This window comes from Castor canadensis, chromosome 11 (genome assembly GCF_047511655.1).
Source record: "Castor canadensis chromosome 11, mCasCan1.hap1v2, whole genome shotgun sequence".
NCBI lineage: Eukaryota > Metazoa > Chordata > Mammalia > Rodentia > Castoridae > Castor > Castor canadensis.
The window spans coordinates 97,860,198-97,877,710 of record NC_133396.1 but is presented as its reverse complement, the minus strand read 5'-3'; the positions used below and the strand labels follow the sequence as shown (position 1 = coordinate 97,877,710).

General features: G+C 36.3%; 1 long non-coding RNA gene across 1 annotated transcript in view; it reads right to left on the bottom strand.

The window, feature by feature from the left end:
- Positions 1–219: 219 nt before the first annotated feature.
- The window catches only part of LOC141413878 (uncharacterized), a 63,594-nt gene continuing 46,300 nt past the window's right edge, over positions 220–17,513 (bottom strand). Inside the window, exons 2-3 of the long non-coding RNA XR_012438855.1 lie at positions 8,037–8,146; positions 220–4,840 (exon numbers count right to left, since the gene is read on the bottom strand). This is a non-coding gene — a long non-coding RNA (uncharacterized lncRNA). The remainder of the gene's footprint in view (positions 4,841–8,036; positions 8,147–17,513) is intronic.

The window sequence follows — 17,513 nt, the reverse complement described above, 5'->3', positions numbered from 1 at the left end:
ATGCCTAAGGGAAAGGTTAAAAATGAGTAAGAACCCTAATAAAGATATCCTGTAACTGGATGATGATATATAGATGTGTAAGGTTTTTTTTATTCATTTATTCACAAGTGCATACATTGGGTTATTTCTCCCCCCACACCTCCTGACCCCATCCTCTCCCCCCAAACCCCCTCACTTCCAGGCAGAACCTGTTCTGCCCTTATCTCTAATTTTGTCAAAGAGAAGACACAAGCATAATAAGAAAGACAAAGCATTTTTGCTAGTTGAGTTAAGGATAGCTATACAGAGAGATTCCTAGCATTACTTCCATGTACAAATGGTTAAAACCCAAGTTGATTCATCTCTAACTGATCTTTACACTGGTTCCTGATCCCCGTCTCGTGTTGACCTCTGGCACTTTAAGGTTTCTGTATTAGTTCTTCTGGAGTGGGGACTTCAAACGCTTTCATGTCTTGGGTTTACTACCTATCCCCATACCTCCTGTGTGTGCTTTCTCCTTGTCATGTGACCCAAATCCATCAACATTGTTTTATTTGCCCTAGATCTAAGGTCAGCATATGAGGGAGAACATACGATTTTTGGTGTTCTGAGCCTGGCTAACCTCCTTCAGAATGATGTTCTCCAGTTCCATCCATTTACTTGCGAATGATAACATTTCATTCTTCTTTATGGCTGAGTAAATTCCATTGTGTATAAATACCACATTTTCTTGATCCATTTGTCAGTAGTGGGGCATCTTGGTTGTTTCCATAACTTGGCTATTGTAAATAGCACTGCAATAAACATGGGTATACAAGTGCCTTTGGAGTAACTTGTGTTGCATTCCTTTGGGTATATCCCCAGGAGTGGGATTGCTGGATCATATGGCAGATTCTATGTTTATATTTTTAAGAAGCCTCCACATTTTTTCCAGAGTGGTTGCACTAGCTTGCATTCCCACCAGCAGTGTATGGAGAGTTCCTTTTTCCCCACATCCTCACCAACACCTGTTGGTGGTGGTGTTTTTGATGATGGCAATTCTAACAGGGGTGAGGTGGAATCTTAGTGTGGTTTTGATTTGCATTTCCTTTATGGCTAGAGGTAGTGAGCATTTTTTCATGTGTTTTTTTGGTCATTTGAATTTCTTCTTTTGAGAAAGTTCTGTTTAGTTCAGTTGCCCATTTCTTTATTGGTTCATTGATTTTGGGAGAGTTTATGTCTTAAGTTCCCTGTATATTCTGGTTTATCAGTCCTTTGTCTGATGTACAACTGGCAAATATTTTCTCCCACTCTGTGGGTGGTCTCTTCAGTTTAGAGAACATTTCTTTTGTTGTGCAGAAGCTTTTTAATTTTATGAAGTCCCATTTGTCCATCCTTTCTCTTAGGCTGCTGGGGTTCTATTGAGGAAGTCCTTGCATATACCTATTACTTCCAGAGTGTTTCCTGCTCCTTCCTGTACTACCTTTAGAGTTTCAGATCTGATGTTTAGGTCCTTGATCCATTTTGAGCTGATACTAGTACAGGGTCATAAACATGGATCTAGGTTCAGTTTCTTGCAGATGCATAACCACTTTTCCCAGCAACATTTGTTGAAGAGGCTATCTTTTCTCCATCATATATTTTTAACACCATTGTCAAAAATAAGGTGGGCATAGCTGTGTGGATTCATATCCAGGTCCTCTATTCTGTTCCACTGGTCTTCATGTCTGTTTTTGTGCCAGTACCATGCTGTTTTTATTGCTATTGCTTTGTAATGTAGTTTGAAGTCGGGTATTGTGATACCTTCAGCATTGCTCTTTTTGCTGAGTATTGCTTTGGCTATTCATGGTCTCTTGTGCTTCCAAATAAACTCTAAGGTAGATTTTTCAATCTCTGTGATGAAAGTCATTACTTTTGATGGGAATTGCATTGAACATGTAGATTGCTTTTGGTAGTATAGCCATTTTTACTGTTGATTCTACCGATCCATGAGCACAGGAGATCTTTCCACCTCTGTAGTCTTCCATGATCTCTTTCTTCAGGGGTTTGTTGCTCTCCTTGTAGAGGTCATTCACATCATTTGTTAGGTTTACTCCTAGGTATTTGATTTTTTTTTGAGGCTATTGTAAATGGAATTGTTTCCATATATTCCTTTTCAGTTTGTTCATTGTTGGTGTATCAAAAAGGTAATGATTTTTGTAAGTTGATTTTGTATCCTGCCACTTTGCTATAGCTGTTTATGGTGTCTAGGAGTTTTTGGGTAGAGTTTTTTGGGTCTTGAAGGTATAGGATCATATTGTCTGCAAATAGGGATATTTTGGCTATTTCTTTACCTATTTGTATTCTTTTTATTTCTTCTTCTTGCCTAATTGCTTTAGCTAGGAATTCCAATACTATGTTGAATAGGAGCAGGAATAGTGGGCACCCTTGTCTCATTCCTGATTTTATGGGAAATAGTTTCAGTTTTTCACCATTAAGTATGATGTTGGCTGTAGGTTTGTCATATATCGCCTCTACAATGTTGAGGTACATTCCTTTTATTCCTAGTTTTCTTAGAGCTTTTATCATGAAGTGGTGTTGGATCTTGTTGAAGGCTCTTTCTGCATCTGTTGAGAAGAGCAAGTGGTTTTTGTCTTTGCTTCTATTAATGTGCTGTATTACATTTATAGATTTGCATATATTGAACCACCCCTGCATCCCAAGCCCCTGCATGTTTTCAGGGGCCATTGGCTTGGTAAATCTTCTAGCCTTTTACTGTCAACCAGTGCTTGTTTCTGTCGATGAGATGGGTCTCCTATAGGCAGCAGATTGTTGGATCTTCCTTTTTAATCCAGTTTGCCAAGTGGTATCTTTTGATGGGGGAATTAAGTCTGTTAACATTCAGTGTTAGTGTTGTTAGTATGTGGTGATTCCCGTCATTTAGTTGTCTTTGTTGTTTAAGGGTTTGATTGTGTGCAGCTGAATCAGTGTTATTCTTTACTTTCTTGCCTTTTCTTCTGTGGTTTGGTATTGCCTGCCCTTTCATGGTTTTGTTTGCTTTCACTTTCTGTGTGCAGAATTCCTTGAAGAATCTTTTGTAGTGGTGGCTTGGTCATCATATATTGCTTTAGTTTCTGCTTATCATGGAAGACTTTTATTGTTCCATCTATATTGAATGATAGTTTTGCTTGGTAGAGTAGCCTAGTGTTGAAGTTATTTTCATTCAGTGCCCAGAAGACCTCACTCCATGCTCCTCTTGCTTTTAAGGTTTCTGTTGAGAAATCTGCTGTGATTTTGATGGGTTTACCTTTGTATGTTATTTGTTTTTCTCTCTTACAGCCTTCAATATTCTTTCTTTATTCTCTGTGCTTGTTGTTTTAATGATAATACGTCATGGGGTAGTTCTGTTTTGATCAAGTCTGTTTGGTGTCCTGGAGGCTTCCTGTACCCGAATGGGAATAATTTTCTCTAGATTTGGGAAATTTTCTGTTATTATTTTGTTTAATATATTACACATTCCTTTTGCTTGCACCTCTTCTTCTTCAATCCCATGATTCTCAGGTTTGGTCTTTTGATGGAGTCAGTGAGTTCTTGCATATTCCTTTCACAGGTCTTGAGTTGTCTGACTAATATTTCTTCAGTTTTTCCTTTAATTACCAGTTCATCTTCAAGTTCTGAGATTCTGTCTTCTGCTTGTTCTAGTCTGCTGGAATGGCCTTCCATTTTGTTTTGTATTTCTGTTTCATTCTTTTTTCTGAGGTTCTCCATATCATGGGTCACTTCCTCTTTAATATTGTCAATTTTCACCCTTAATTAATTTATCTATCTATTTATGGTGTTCTTTGTTTCACTTTGGTGTTTATTTAAGGCTCCTATGAGTTCATTTATTTGTTTCTGTGTCTTCTCATATTCTTTATTTTTGTTGCCTTGGAATTTCTTGAGTGCCTCCTGTACATTTTGGTTAACCATGTCTAGTAACATGTCTATGAAATTCTCATTGATTACTTGCAGGATTTCTTCTTTGAGACTGTTCTTGTGGGCTTCATTGGGTTCCTTGGTATAGTTTATCCTTGTTTTGTTGGAGTCTGAATCTTGGTATCCATTTTCTTTGTTTCCTTCTGAATCCTGTACTAATTTATTTTCAGGGCAAGAATAGTTTCCATCCCTTTTTCGTCTTCCTATCATTCCACTTCGTACTGTTTCTGTCCCTGGTCTATGTGTAATTCAGTATTAGCTAATTTACACTAGTAAATCTAACAAAACCAAGAAAGAAGGAGAAAAAAGAAAAAGAAAGAGAGAAAAAAAATGGAGAACCAAAGAAAACAACTGGGAGAGATGGTGGACAATTAAACAGTGAACAAGAAAAACACTTATAGAAAAGAAAAGAAAAAAAGAAAAAAGAAGAAAAAATTCCCATTTCAAGAACAGTAGAATTTCAGTATTAGTTATTCTGGTGTTACTCCTTTAGCATACAGTCCTGTTTGTCTGTGTCTCCTAGGCAGGTTTGGAGCTGGCATCTGGTGGTTCTGGAGCCCTCCTGTGGTGGGTGGCAGCTGGTGTGCTGGTGGGCTGGCAAGCAGGCGGCAGCCTGGTGGGCCTGTTGGGTGAAGGCCTGGTGGGCTAGTGGGCGGGTGGCAGCAGCATGGGGGTGGTGGCCCACCTATTCTTTCAGTGTATCATCATGTGGAGAAGACTTCCATGGCCTAGGGGTTCAGGGTACTGAGGTTTCAGCTCTCCCTGGTGCTTTATCTCAGCCAAGTATGTCTCCAGTGTCTCAGCAAGGTCCCTAATTCCTGGAGCTCATGCAGTCTGCATCTGTGTCCCAGTCACCATTTTGGATCCCTGGCATGCACAAGGCCCTGGGTTAAATCTTCAGCAAGGCAGAAGAGTACTCAATCAGGTCCTGCACAAAAGAATTTGTGTTGTTTTAAGCTGATAAAGTTGTTTTAATTTATTATGGCACCAGTAGAAAACCAGTACAATTGTATGTATCAGATATTTCCTTATTTTTATGCATCAGTAGTATTTTATTACATCAAAATACCAGTAACTTTATCAATTCTCCTGTTTTTGAGAATGTAAGCTTTATTACAATTAAAGCTGGGGTAAACATTTCTTTTGTCATCATACACTTGTAGGGTTTTTTTTGGGGGAGGGGGAAAGGAAGAACTTACCAGTAAAATTGATGGATCATAATGTAAGTATACATCCAGTTTTATGAAAAAAAAAAAAACCTTCAGAAATATTTTAAAGTAGTTGAACCACTTTACACTTCCACCAAGAATCTATAAAGTTCTGGTTACTCTACATTTTTGTCAACATTTGGTGTTATTATTCTTTTTTGACTTTGACATTTAGATGAGTAAAAGTGTTTATATATTCTAGAGACACACTTTTGTCAGGTATATGTACTGCAAATATTTTTTTCTAGTACCACACTATCATTATTATTTTGACTTTGTAGAAATACTGAGACCTGAAAGTGTTTGTACTCTAGTTTTGTTCTCCTTTTCCAAACATTTCCTTGAAATATTGTACTTGTATTGCTATCAATTTAAAGATTTTTGCAGTATCAATTTCTTCTTTGGTACAGAAATTACTTAGATGTGTTGTTTAAATTCCAGATGCTTGAGGATTTTACCTACAAGTTATTGATTTCTAGCTTAATTTCATTGTGGTCAGGAAGCATTCTCTGCATGATTTCAAACTTTTTAAACTAAAGAGACTAGGTTTATGATTTAGTATGCAGGCTATTTTGTTGAATACATACATGCCTTTGAAGGGACTTTGCATTCCACAATTATAAGGGCTTATGGTTCTGTTAATACCAACAGGGTAATAGATGTTATTTGGATTATCATTCCTCTTCAGCTTGAAGAAGAATGAAAGAGATACTGTTGTTTCTTGTAGTGCTCCACAGGTTTTATTTTCTTTTATCCAGAATATCTTTATTTTTCTTCATTTTCAAGAAGTAGTTTGAATGCATATAGAATTCTGGGCTGACAGTTTTTCTTCTAGTATTTTAAAGATGTCATTCCACGATCTCTGAACTCCATAATTTCTGATGAGAAGTTAACTATTAGTTTGTTTTCCCTTGAATGTAATTTTTAGTTTTTCTTTTGATACTGTCAAGGTCTGCTCTTGTTAATCAACAGTTGATTGTGATATTCCAAGACATGGTCTTTTTCACATGTATTTTGGTTGAGGGGTATCACATACATTGAATTATATATTCATGTCTTAAATTCTGAAAAAAAAGAAGTCAACATTTTCTGAAATAATTTTTGTGTCACAATCTATGTCTCCTCTCCTTCCAGAACTCTAATCTGATATTGTTAGGCTAATATTATTTTGAGTCTTTGATATTCTCTACCTGCTATATATTTATTCTCAATATTCATCACATTATGTAATTTCTATTGACAGAACCTAAAATTAATTGAATTTTTCATTTGTTATCTCTATTCACTGCTTAAGAAGGAAAATCTGATATTGTGTTTTTTCAGTACAAGAATTTTCATTTAGTTCTATTTTATTGTATCTATCTGCTATTTTATTATATCTATTTTATTGTACCTATCTATTGTATTAAAATTAAAATTTTAATGTTTAACAGCCTTATTTTATTTTATTAAAATAATTTTATTAACTACTTTAAAAAGTTTCTGCTAATTCCCACATGTCTATCATTTTTTAGTTTTATTTATTTGTCTTTTCTCTTGAAAGTTAGTCCCTAGATTCACATGTAGGTTTGTGAATATTAAGGTGTTAAAACTCTGGATTCTATTTTTTTCTAATGAGTAGTGATTTTCTGTTCTAACAAGCACTTGACTTGGTTATAAATAAACTGCATATTGTTTTTCATGATATTTTCAATCTCATTTTCTGTACCTGATCTTTTTAGCACGTACTGCTCCATGTGTGTATTTTTCAGAGGTAAGCCAAAAACTGTAAAGAAAAATTTGAAAACTATCTCTCTGCTCTTTCCATTGAAGGATTCCACATCCATATCCCCAATTCAGTAGACACAGTTTTCCAAATTTGGTCCTCTTGTTACCCAAGAAAGAAAAACTGAAATTCTTTTCCAATGGTATGTCAAGCATCAGTACTATTTTGACTGTTCCAACTATAGACCCGACCAGAAGCTTCCTGTTTCCATTCACTTTCCAGTGTCTTTAGATAGCTTCTTTGTCCTTATGTCCAAACACTATGCCATTATCTGAGAATGAATTGGTCCATTATGTTCTTACTCATTCATCATTAAAAATATAGATTCTCTTCTTACATTATTAAGAGTTTGCTTCTGGTAATTGCTATTGGTGTAATAAAATATGTAGTTTACTTACATGATCTAATTAGAGTTCATACTGTACAATTTCTTGTAAAATGTAGAAACCTTGAAACTGTAGAGCTCTGTTTATCATTCCCAAATCCCTAATTCTGTATTTGTCACGGGTATTAAATATACATACTTTATTTTCCCCAGAAGACAATGTTTAATAAAATGAAGTGAGCACTATCTAGTTATTTAATAAAATTATGAGAAAAAAGTCATCTTTTATATTTGTACAGATATTTCATTTTTAATTTCTTATTATTTCCCTTTAGGCTAAAGAATTGCCTTTTGCCTTCCTTCTAAAGCAGATTTCCTCGCTACAATTTTTTCTGCTCTTCTCTGAAAAATTCTTTATATATTTCCCATTTGTTCTGAGTTTTTAGATAGGGTATCACTATGTTGCCTAAGCTGGCCTCAAATTTGTGAGCTCAAGCAATCCTTTCACTTTAGCCTCATGAGTAGAAGTACAGATGTACACCACCATGCCTAGCACCTATTTGTCTTTGGATAGCATTTTTGCTAGATATAGAACTTTCAGCGAATAGGTTTTTTGGTTTGTTTTTTATTGTAATCTCACCACTGTAAAGATTTTATTCTGCTTTCTTTAACAATCATTTGGCATTCATAGTTTCTGGTGAGAAGTTAACAATCATGCACCTCATTGCTTCCTAACATCAGATGTTCTGTTTTCCTCTATGTTCAAACATTATATCTATGGCTTTGATCAGTTTAACTGCAAAGGATTTTTTTCCAGTGTTCTTACCTTATGATTCATTAGCATCTTGAATCTGTGAATGTGTCTTTTATCAAGATGAAAAGTTTCTGTGTTTATTCTCCACAATATTTTCTGTTCATTCTCTGTCTTCTCTCCTTCTGGAATGACAATTTAGAAAATATAAATATTTTGCTATCTCATAGGTTCCTGAAACTGTTTTTCCCCTTCCTCAAACCACATAATTCTTTTTCTTCTTCAGATTGGATAATGTCTGCTCTGTCTTCATTTTAATTAGCATTTTTAAAAAAATCTTATCTCTAGTATTCTAAGTTCTTTCAGAGAATTTTTTATTTTAAATATTCTAATTTTTTACTTCTAGGATTTCTATTCAGTTTTTAAATAGTTTCTATCTTTTCCTGCGATTTTCTATCATTCAATTCATTGCTTGCATATATTTTGTTTATACTATTAAATACAGTTGCAATAACAACCTTAAAATTCTTATTTCTTTCCTTCCCTTCCTTCATCTTTTTTTTCTGTATTGGGGCTTAAACCAGGGCCTTATATATGCATGACACTTGACCCATCTCCCCAGACCTTTTGTTTTTATTTAGCTTTTGAGATAGGGGCTTATTAACTTTATCCAAGTTGGGCTCCAACTCTGATCCTCTTGTCTCCACCCTCCAAGTAGCTGAAATTACAGGCATGATGGCGTGCTCTGCTAAAATTCTTGTTTATTAATTCAAACTATTCAAGGCAGTCCCAATTATTTGTATTTTACTTGACACTATGTCACATTTTGCTAGTTCTGTTCATGACAAGTAATTTTGAATTTCTCAGCAATCATGGTGAATGCTATGTTGTATAGATACTGGTTCATATCCCAATTGTGGTTTGGGTTTGGGTATGTTGTTAAACTGATACTCAGATTCAAATTTTGCATTTTGAATAGTCATTTGAATCTAAGTCCTGAGGCTTTATCTACTTTGGGCCAATTTCTTGCACGTATGAGTCAGAAAACAGGAAGGATTTGGAATGAGTTTGTGCACAGAATTATGGATTTTTCCTCTCTGGCTCTTTTCTGAATTACTCCCTCACTTTTTAGTACTTGACCCAAACTCTGGTCACTGGTTTTCAGATCAGAAAGACTTCTAATTGTTAGGCTGTGTTCTAGCTGCCCAGCACAGCACTCTCTCCTGTCATCAATCAGAATACAAGCTATAAATAAATACAGGAGAGAATACTCTCAGTAGTTCCTCTTTAAAAATATATCTTTTCTTCAGAAACTATTTGCTTTTATTGTCTTTTAATGTTTCCAAATCATTGTTTTATATTTTTCCAGGAATTCATAAGTTTGTTTAAAAAACATGAACTTATGGTCTGTAGGAATATGCATTTTTGTATTAAAAACTTACCCCTTCACATTGGACAATTTGCTCAATGTGTTGTGTTGGTAAGTGGTAGAAAAGGAGCTTGAACTCAAAGATTCTGACTTTAAAGTTTATAAGGCTTTCCTATTCTAAGAAACCACATTTTTCTTCTTCTATCCTGCTGTACATAATGGAAGGTAATACAAGAAATACATGCAAAATTTCATAGAGCAGCTTTCCCTTCAATAGAGTGAGGATGGGAGGATAACCTCAGTATAACGATGCCAAACCAAACCACCCAGAGCTCTAGAGGGCATGGGGAGAATAGGCAGGTTATGAATTTGCTACTGGATGCCCCTAGGAATTTACCAGTTGTTCCTGTTCTTCCGTAGAGCAGCTACATATAGGTGCTGTGTTCTGCCCACAACTCTTTGAACTTGGGTTTATGGGGTTGGCAGTCATAATCTTCCTTGGGTGTTGAAATGTATGTTGCAAATATAGCTATCAGAAGTTGTGTTTACCACTGGTAGAAGAATAAAGCATAAGAAGTTTCCTGGCAAAGAGCAAAGATTGAAGCAGATCCTAAGAATGGGAAAGAAACGAGAGTGTCCTAGCAGAAGTGGAACCCCTGCTTGCGTTTCTTTCTTTGACAGTTAGCTGTATTTTTTGAAATTGTGTTTTCTGTAAGATATACTTCTTTCCTCATATTTCCCTTTTGGCTTAAGTTGGTTTGCTCTAGGTGTTTATTTTAACCAGGATTTGTAACTCAGTAATGATGAAGTTATTGGCTATTAAGCTGTCAGTGACAGTACAGATAACATGATTCTTCAGTTTCTTTGGCCATTCTGCATAAAGTAGATAATCCATGAATTTGTGTTCTATTGGATAGAATTGCATTAAGAATTCATGAAATTCCTTGGTACAATGCTCAATACCGTGTTAAGAAACTCTCCAAGATGGTAAGAATGTTTCCTCCATATTTTTTTTTCATTGTTCCATCTCCAACTCCTAGGAAAGTGTCTAACACATTATAATCTTACTTTAAATTGCTAAAGAATGAATGATTGACACAGGACCAAAAAAATAAAAACAAGTAATTAACCATAAATCTTGGACTTTAATTAAATAAGGCTGTAGAAGTTACCCTAAAGAATATTCAGAATTATGTTTATATATATATTTGGTGATTTCCATGATAGCCATTCTAATGCACAATAATAGAGACTTAGTAAATTTAATTGAGGTAAGGAATATTCGATAGCTAAACAAAATGATGCTGAAGAAGAATGTCAACATCAACAAGTTTTATATTATCAATGATAAATATTACAAATATTATGCTCTCATATTTTTAAGTAAAATTATCTAATTAAATTGAAAGACATAGACATTGCTGTTATATCTGTGGTGATAAGTTCAAAAGCTTGTTTTTCTTTGTATTTTCTAATATTTCTATATTATCCCAATGAGTTTTATAGTTAACAAAGGTTGTTTAACATTAATTGGGTCCATGCTGCAAATGAGATCCCTGTCAGATAGCAGAATGTCTACTACTTGGTGTAAGTAGTAGTGTCTGCCAATTTCCATGGTATAAGTGCTCCCTCCATGACTAATTTCCACCTCTCAGCATGACATCCCTGGATCTTAGGTGAGAAGTGATGGCATCACCAGCACCAGTGACATGAACAGGCTTTGGCACATCATTGATTACCATGTAGACCACACCAGTCATGAGAGTTAGTTTAATTTTCAAGTTAATAGACCACAAACTAGCAAGTCTTTTCAGAAAATGTACCTAGAGTCACTATTTTAGCCCTTGCAGGCACATGGTTTGTGTTACGACTGCTCAACTCTGCTATTGGAGTACAAAATCACCATAGACAAATACGTAAGTGAATGGATAGAGCTGTGTTCCATAAAACATTATTTACAAAAACAGATGGCAGGCTGGATTTGGCCCGTGAGCCAGTTTGCTCACTCTGAGTAAGACATAAAGCACACATAAAACCAAAGAAAACTCAAAGCAAAATAATCTGTCTTTAGAAATTCAGAAGACTTTTTAAGATATTGTTTGACCTCAGCAATAGGGCTCCGAACATCTGTTAGTATTGTGCTGCCAGTGTGTGGGAATGTGGGCTAAAGGGGAGGGGGAGCTAATAAAATGTTTACTCAACTCTATTGTTTAGAGACTGAAGTGTGTTTCAGATCTATTGATCCTGTCACATTAGAAGATATGAGACGATTGTGGAAAATGTGAAAGATGGTAGATTCACTAGGAAGCTGGCTCACATTGAACCTATTTGAGAGCTTATTTCCATGATATATGAATCCTGTATCATAAGACATGTAGTTTTTAATGAGTGTGAGCATGAGTCTCTGTCTCTTGCTATTTTTTTTCACCTGGCAAAGAACTGGCTTCAGCACTAAGTGATTAGTATGCCTCCAAGGGCCCATCTTGGTGATCAATTGTTGCAGATTGTACTGGGTCAGAGGCACTGAAATCCTTTATGGAATGTTGTCCCATCAAAGAAGCTCTGGGAAAACTAGGCATGAGTAGTTGAACTAAGTTTCTGTTCACTTTCAACTCATCTTTCCTCCCTTATAATGATCAGTTCTCCTTGGGCATCATAATGGCACATGTCTGTAATTCCAGCACTTGGGAGACTGAGGCAGGAGAATCATAGGGGCTAGCAAGACTCTTTAAAAAAAGGGGAGAATCAATTCACTTACGGTTTAGTCTTAGAATGCCTATATGAAGAAGAAATGTTTGAGTTCAATAGTTTTCCCTACTTCAATGCCATTCTTAAATAAACTAGGGATTTGGTAACAGACAAAGGGATCATGATTTGAAAGTTCTAATGTGCTTAAGGACTGTTAAAAAGCACTTAACATTCCACTCTCACCATGTAAGTATTGGATGAACAACTCAGTCATCAATTCCATGAAGCCTGTCTGCCCCTTCATTTGGCAATGTTGCCTTGATAACAATAAAGCATATATCAACAGGAAGGCTCAGCCTTTAACAATTCCTCCAAGAACCCTTTTTCTGGGGGCAAATTCCTCTGTGAATCATGATAGGACTTGATATTTCTGTAATGCCTCTTTATTAAGGTACTTCCTCTTTACTGATTTTTATCTTCCTTATCTCTGGAGCCTGTCAGTGCATCTGGAGGCAGCCAATCTCCTTCAAATGTGGGAAAGCTAAGGCTTCAGAAAGGAGTAAAAGACTGCAAAAGTTGTTATGTCATTCATTAAGAAGGATGAAATTAGGATTTAGATTGTTCTAAGAGTGATGATCACAACCCACAGGTAGGAACATTTTCCCTGAAAATTTTCCTTGAATCTTCAAAGACATTAACCTCAGGGCCAACCCAGTGACTGTCTCATTGTTAAATTGTTTGCTAAATTGTTATAGTTTGTTTAGGGAACTCTCTCTCTTGCCTGTGCCTTGACCTGCAGGCCCAAGAGTTGCTAGTCATAAATCCTGGGAGGAAGGGTTTATCTAGGGTAGGGAGAGGCCTTTCTCCCTGAGATAGAACAGAGTTGGGTCATGGAGAGGCCTCAGAGTGCCCTTAGACACATCCGAGGTAGAGGGTAAGAGCATCTTGGAATTCAGCATGTTGCTTTCTGGAAGTCTCTCAGAGTTGAGCATCATATTTTGACTTATGAAAAAAATTTTCCGAGGACCAGACCTGAATACAGGTGTGTCTTATTTCGTATGATAAAATATGGCTATCTAAAACTGCATGCATATCAGTTTGTGATGGCAAAAGTGTAACTTGATTAATCTGAATCTTAGAAAGGGGAAATGGGAAGTGGTGACTGCTACACTTGGTGCACGTGGTGCTGTGTTGTGAAATCATCCCAGTGCTCTGCTGAGACAGGGCAGATAGGAGGTGACCAAAAGGGGACAAAAGAGTTAACATAAAATTGCAACCTCTACCCTTGACTGAGCACTTATGGTCAACACCATCTGCTTTGCAGTTAGATGTATCTTTCTAGAAAAGAGAGATAAAGGAAACCCCCTTTTGCCAGACTGTAGTGCATGCACGGAACTAGTACTTGTGCACTTAAATTACCTTTTGGGCCATTTTCCCTACTTAAGAGCTCATAAATATTATTTGCATCTCATGTGTACAATTAAATGCCTAGGAATCAGCATAAGATCATGCACCGAATGCGCCATTGTATTGTAAGACCTTGTCATTCAAACCTGCCAGTCCCCTTAATCCCTCCTGCAAAGATGGGGGGCCCAGCTATTTCCCTGCCAGCCTAATCTTAACCACATAAAAAGACAGATAAATTCCTGAGGGTGGGTCTCTTGGAGCTACTTTCTGCTCAGGGTCTTCCATCTCCCTTGACAGTGTACTAATTCTTTAATAAACCTTTGGCTTTGATTGACACTTTTTGTCTCCTCATTTAATTATTTGTTCCTGGCTTCAGAGAAGGACTTGATAACCATCCAAAGACCACTGTATCCCCCGTCCCAACATCACTGCCTTGACAGCAGCAATGACACCAACACTGGGTGAAATGTACAAAGTATTTCTGATGTTCAGAAATACAGTCCATTTGTGCAGCTTTTCACATTATTGTATGCAAAATCTGAGAAAACTCCTATTTTTGCAAGTTTATCCTCTACTTGATACTCAATATCTAAGCCCTAATCAAATTAGTTTTCTGGCTGGCCATCCACCCTTCTTCACTTGTCCTGCCTTAAGGAATATTTACTGGAGTTTATTCAGTTTAGGATATTTATTACCACATCTTCCTCTACCTGGCTACTTCTCATTCATGTCTCTGTGCAAAAGAAATCTCCCAAAAACCCTCCCTGACTATTCTATCCAGAGTAACTACTTTTCACATTAATATTTAGTTAGACTTTTTCATAGCATTTATCATGACCTAAAACTATTTTATTTAGTATTTACATATCAACTTGTGTCTTCTCCTTCCGTGGTTAACTTGCAAGATAGCAGGAACCTTGTTCTCTTGAAGCACTAGAATTTGGAACAGTACCTATTACATAAAATAAGCACTTTCTTACATAAAAAACTAAAATTTTGAACTTTAATCCTTTTTGAAATGTCTGAGGCATAGAAAACTATGTGACTAGCACAAAGTCACACAGCTGGTAGGTCAATGAGTCTACATTTGATCCCTCACTTTTGAATAACTAGGAGATGTCCACAAAGTGACAGTGCTTCTTGCAAAAAAAAAAAATAGTGGATAAGACTAATCATTTTTAATTTGTTTATTCCATGTCACATTGGGAAATTATATGCTTCTTGCTCATTAAATTTATTTATCTAATTAGGGTAATAAAAGTAATGACCTCATGGGGTTATGGTTATGATTAAAAGTACCAATACATATAAAGCACTGAGAACACAGTCTGAGACACAGTAGGTCTATTATTCCTGTGGAGTTCCTTCCAAGAGTTGAAAATTTCCATTTGGTAATTTACCTCCCAATCATCTTTTACTCCACTGAAATTTCTTCAGAAGCTTTAGCACTGCAATGTGGTCATTCTCATTCACTTCATAATTGTGTGTTCCCATTTGTTAAAGCTCCTTTATAAGCAGGAGTCTACAAGTCTATTCATTGCAGTACTGTCATAATAACTAAGAATTAAAGACAATTCAAATCAGAACTAGAACAGTCATAAGTGTTACCACATATCCATATGATGGAATAACATTTGCTGGAAGAGGAATGAGACATTTCTCTCTCTGCTACTAGAATGTGCTTATATTTATATTCTTATTTAAGCATTTATATATGTAAGTATGGACTCATGGTTTTATGTGTTGAGTAATCTGTTCCTGTTATTATTTATTTCATGATCAAATTGTCCCAACTTTGACAAGCAGAAGGTCTTCGGATCTTTTTAACTTTTCCCCAATCACTGAATACTGATTTGCTTTCTCCTGCAAGAGTTTAAATCCTTACCTGATTCTTTCCCTGACTCAGTCCTGGCAACATCATTTCTCCTTCTCCCCAAAATATCCCTGCATTTTTAAAGTAAAGAATGATATTTAGAAACCATATCTCGGCATTAGGTATTCTCCTTGCTTTTGGTGTGTCATGATGACCAAACCTCAATGGGCAATACTAAGAAATAAATGTGTAGCAGGTTCAATAACTTTCCAGGAAAAGGCTCAGAAGGTGACTTTGTTTGGAAATAGAATCTTCACAGATGTAACTAGTTATACTGAATTAGTATGAGTCTTAAATCCAATTACTGGCATATAAGAAGAAGGAAAGGGAGGCAAAAGAACCCCAGAGCCACGGACACACATAGACAAAGCCATCTAAAGATAACAGGCAGTGATTGGAATGATGCAGCTGCAAGTCGAGGAATTCCAAGGATCATCAAAGATTGCTGGTTCCACCTGAGCTAGGAAAAGCAGGAGTCTGCGCTCTCACTCAGAGCCTTAGAAGGAACTGCCCTGAGGACATCTTGATTTTAGATTTCTGGCCTACAGAACTGTGAAAGAATACATTTTTATCATTTTAACTGAGAAAGTTTGTAGTAACTTGTGTGAGAGCCCTACCCATATAACATGTATGTGTATGATGCATATGTGCATTGTGTGTGTTGCACATGTACATTTATGTAAACATTGACATTGATGTTTATTTTCCCATGAGAATTCACCCTCAATTCAAATCCAACAATAAAGGGGTTATTCTTTCCCTTGTCATATTTATAACTCACTTTTCTATAGTAAGAAATCCAGCCGCCATTATCTTTAAAATCATTTTTGATCAGCCCCATTCTGTGCTAGTTTGTTTTGTGCTATTATAACAGAATACCAGAGACCAGGTAATCTTAATCGTGCTGTTGCAGCCTGTGATCAGAAGACTTCCAAATTCTTTGTCCTGTGTGGAAGAATCCATGGCAGGACATGTGGATATAAAGGGAATTTATTAAAAGTTAGGAAGGGAAATTTAAAGGGGAACATGGTGGAGCCCAGGTAGAATCTGAGGCTGAGAAAGCATTCTTCTCTTTTCTAGGTACTTTAAAACTTATGGTAATCTATGGGAAGAGAAGAACCAGATGATTTCCAGCCAATAATCAATGAGTGGGGAAGGGCATGGTTGTTCCTGGCCAGGTGAGGGTGGTCTCTGAGCCAAAGCTTAATTAATCTGAGATGTAATATTTCTCTATGAGTCCCAAACTTTCCCTAATTTTAGCCTGCCTCAGGAATGCATAGAAAAATTTATTTATTTCTCACAGTTCTGGAGACTGGGAAGTCCAATATCAAGGCATCAGCATCTTTTCATGTCATTTTCTCATGTAAGGGCAAAAAGGGAGCAAGAGATCAAACTCACAGCCTCAAGCCCTTTTATAAGCAGCATTAATTCACTCATGAGAATGGAATGGTCATGACCTAAACACCTCCCATTAGTCCTCAATTCCCAACACTGTTACAAAGTGGGGATCAAGTTTCCAACACATAAACTTAGAAGGACAAGTTCAAAACATGGTACCCTCTAAGACTATTGATAGAACTCCTGGATGAAAGCATTGGTCTTTGCAGGGAGGGTCCCCTCCTTGTGAAAGAATACACCCAGAATGTCAGAGTAGAGGTTAGTAAGTTTTAGATTTTTTTAATGAGTGATAGGTTTCCAGCCCAGGGCCTCACACATGTGTTCTGCCTCTGAGGTATACCTCTAGTCCCTTGATCAAAGTTTGAGAACATTAGGACTATATTATTAAGGAGTATAGTTGGTAAATTAGAATAAATAAAAGCATTCTTGCTCATTTTGACTATTTTTCTTTACTGATAATAAATAATTTGAATGAGAATTACTCTTCCACAACATTGGGAATACACTGATTCAATGTATAATCATAATTTCTTGTTTTTGTAGACTTCATTCCAACCAATCTGGAGGTGGGATAAAATTACCATGTATAATTTAAAAACACACTGAATTAGGACACAGCTTGGTTTACATTGTTTACTAAGGTGTCTCTTAGATGAAACTAGATAAACATATTACTGTCACAGTTAGAAGCACAGTACCAGGGATTTGGTTTAGGTTAATGTTTGACTTCTTGGCACTTGGGAAAAACAGTAAGCAACTGCAAGGCCTAGGACATGCTACTTCACTTCCTTATTGTTTAGTTTCCTCGCCTGTAAAA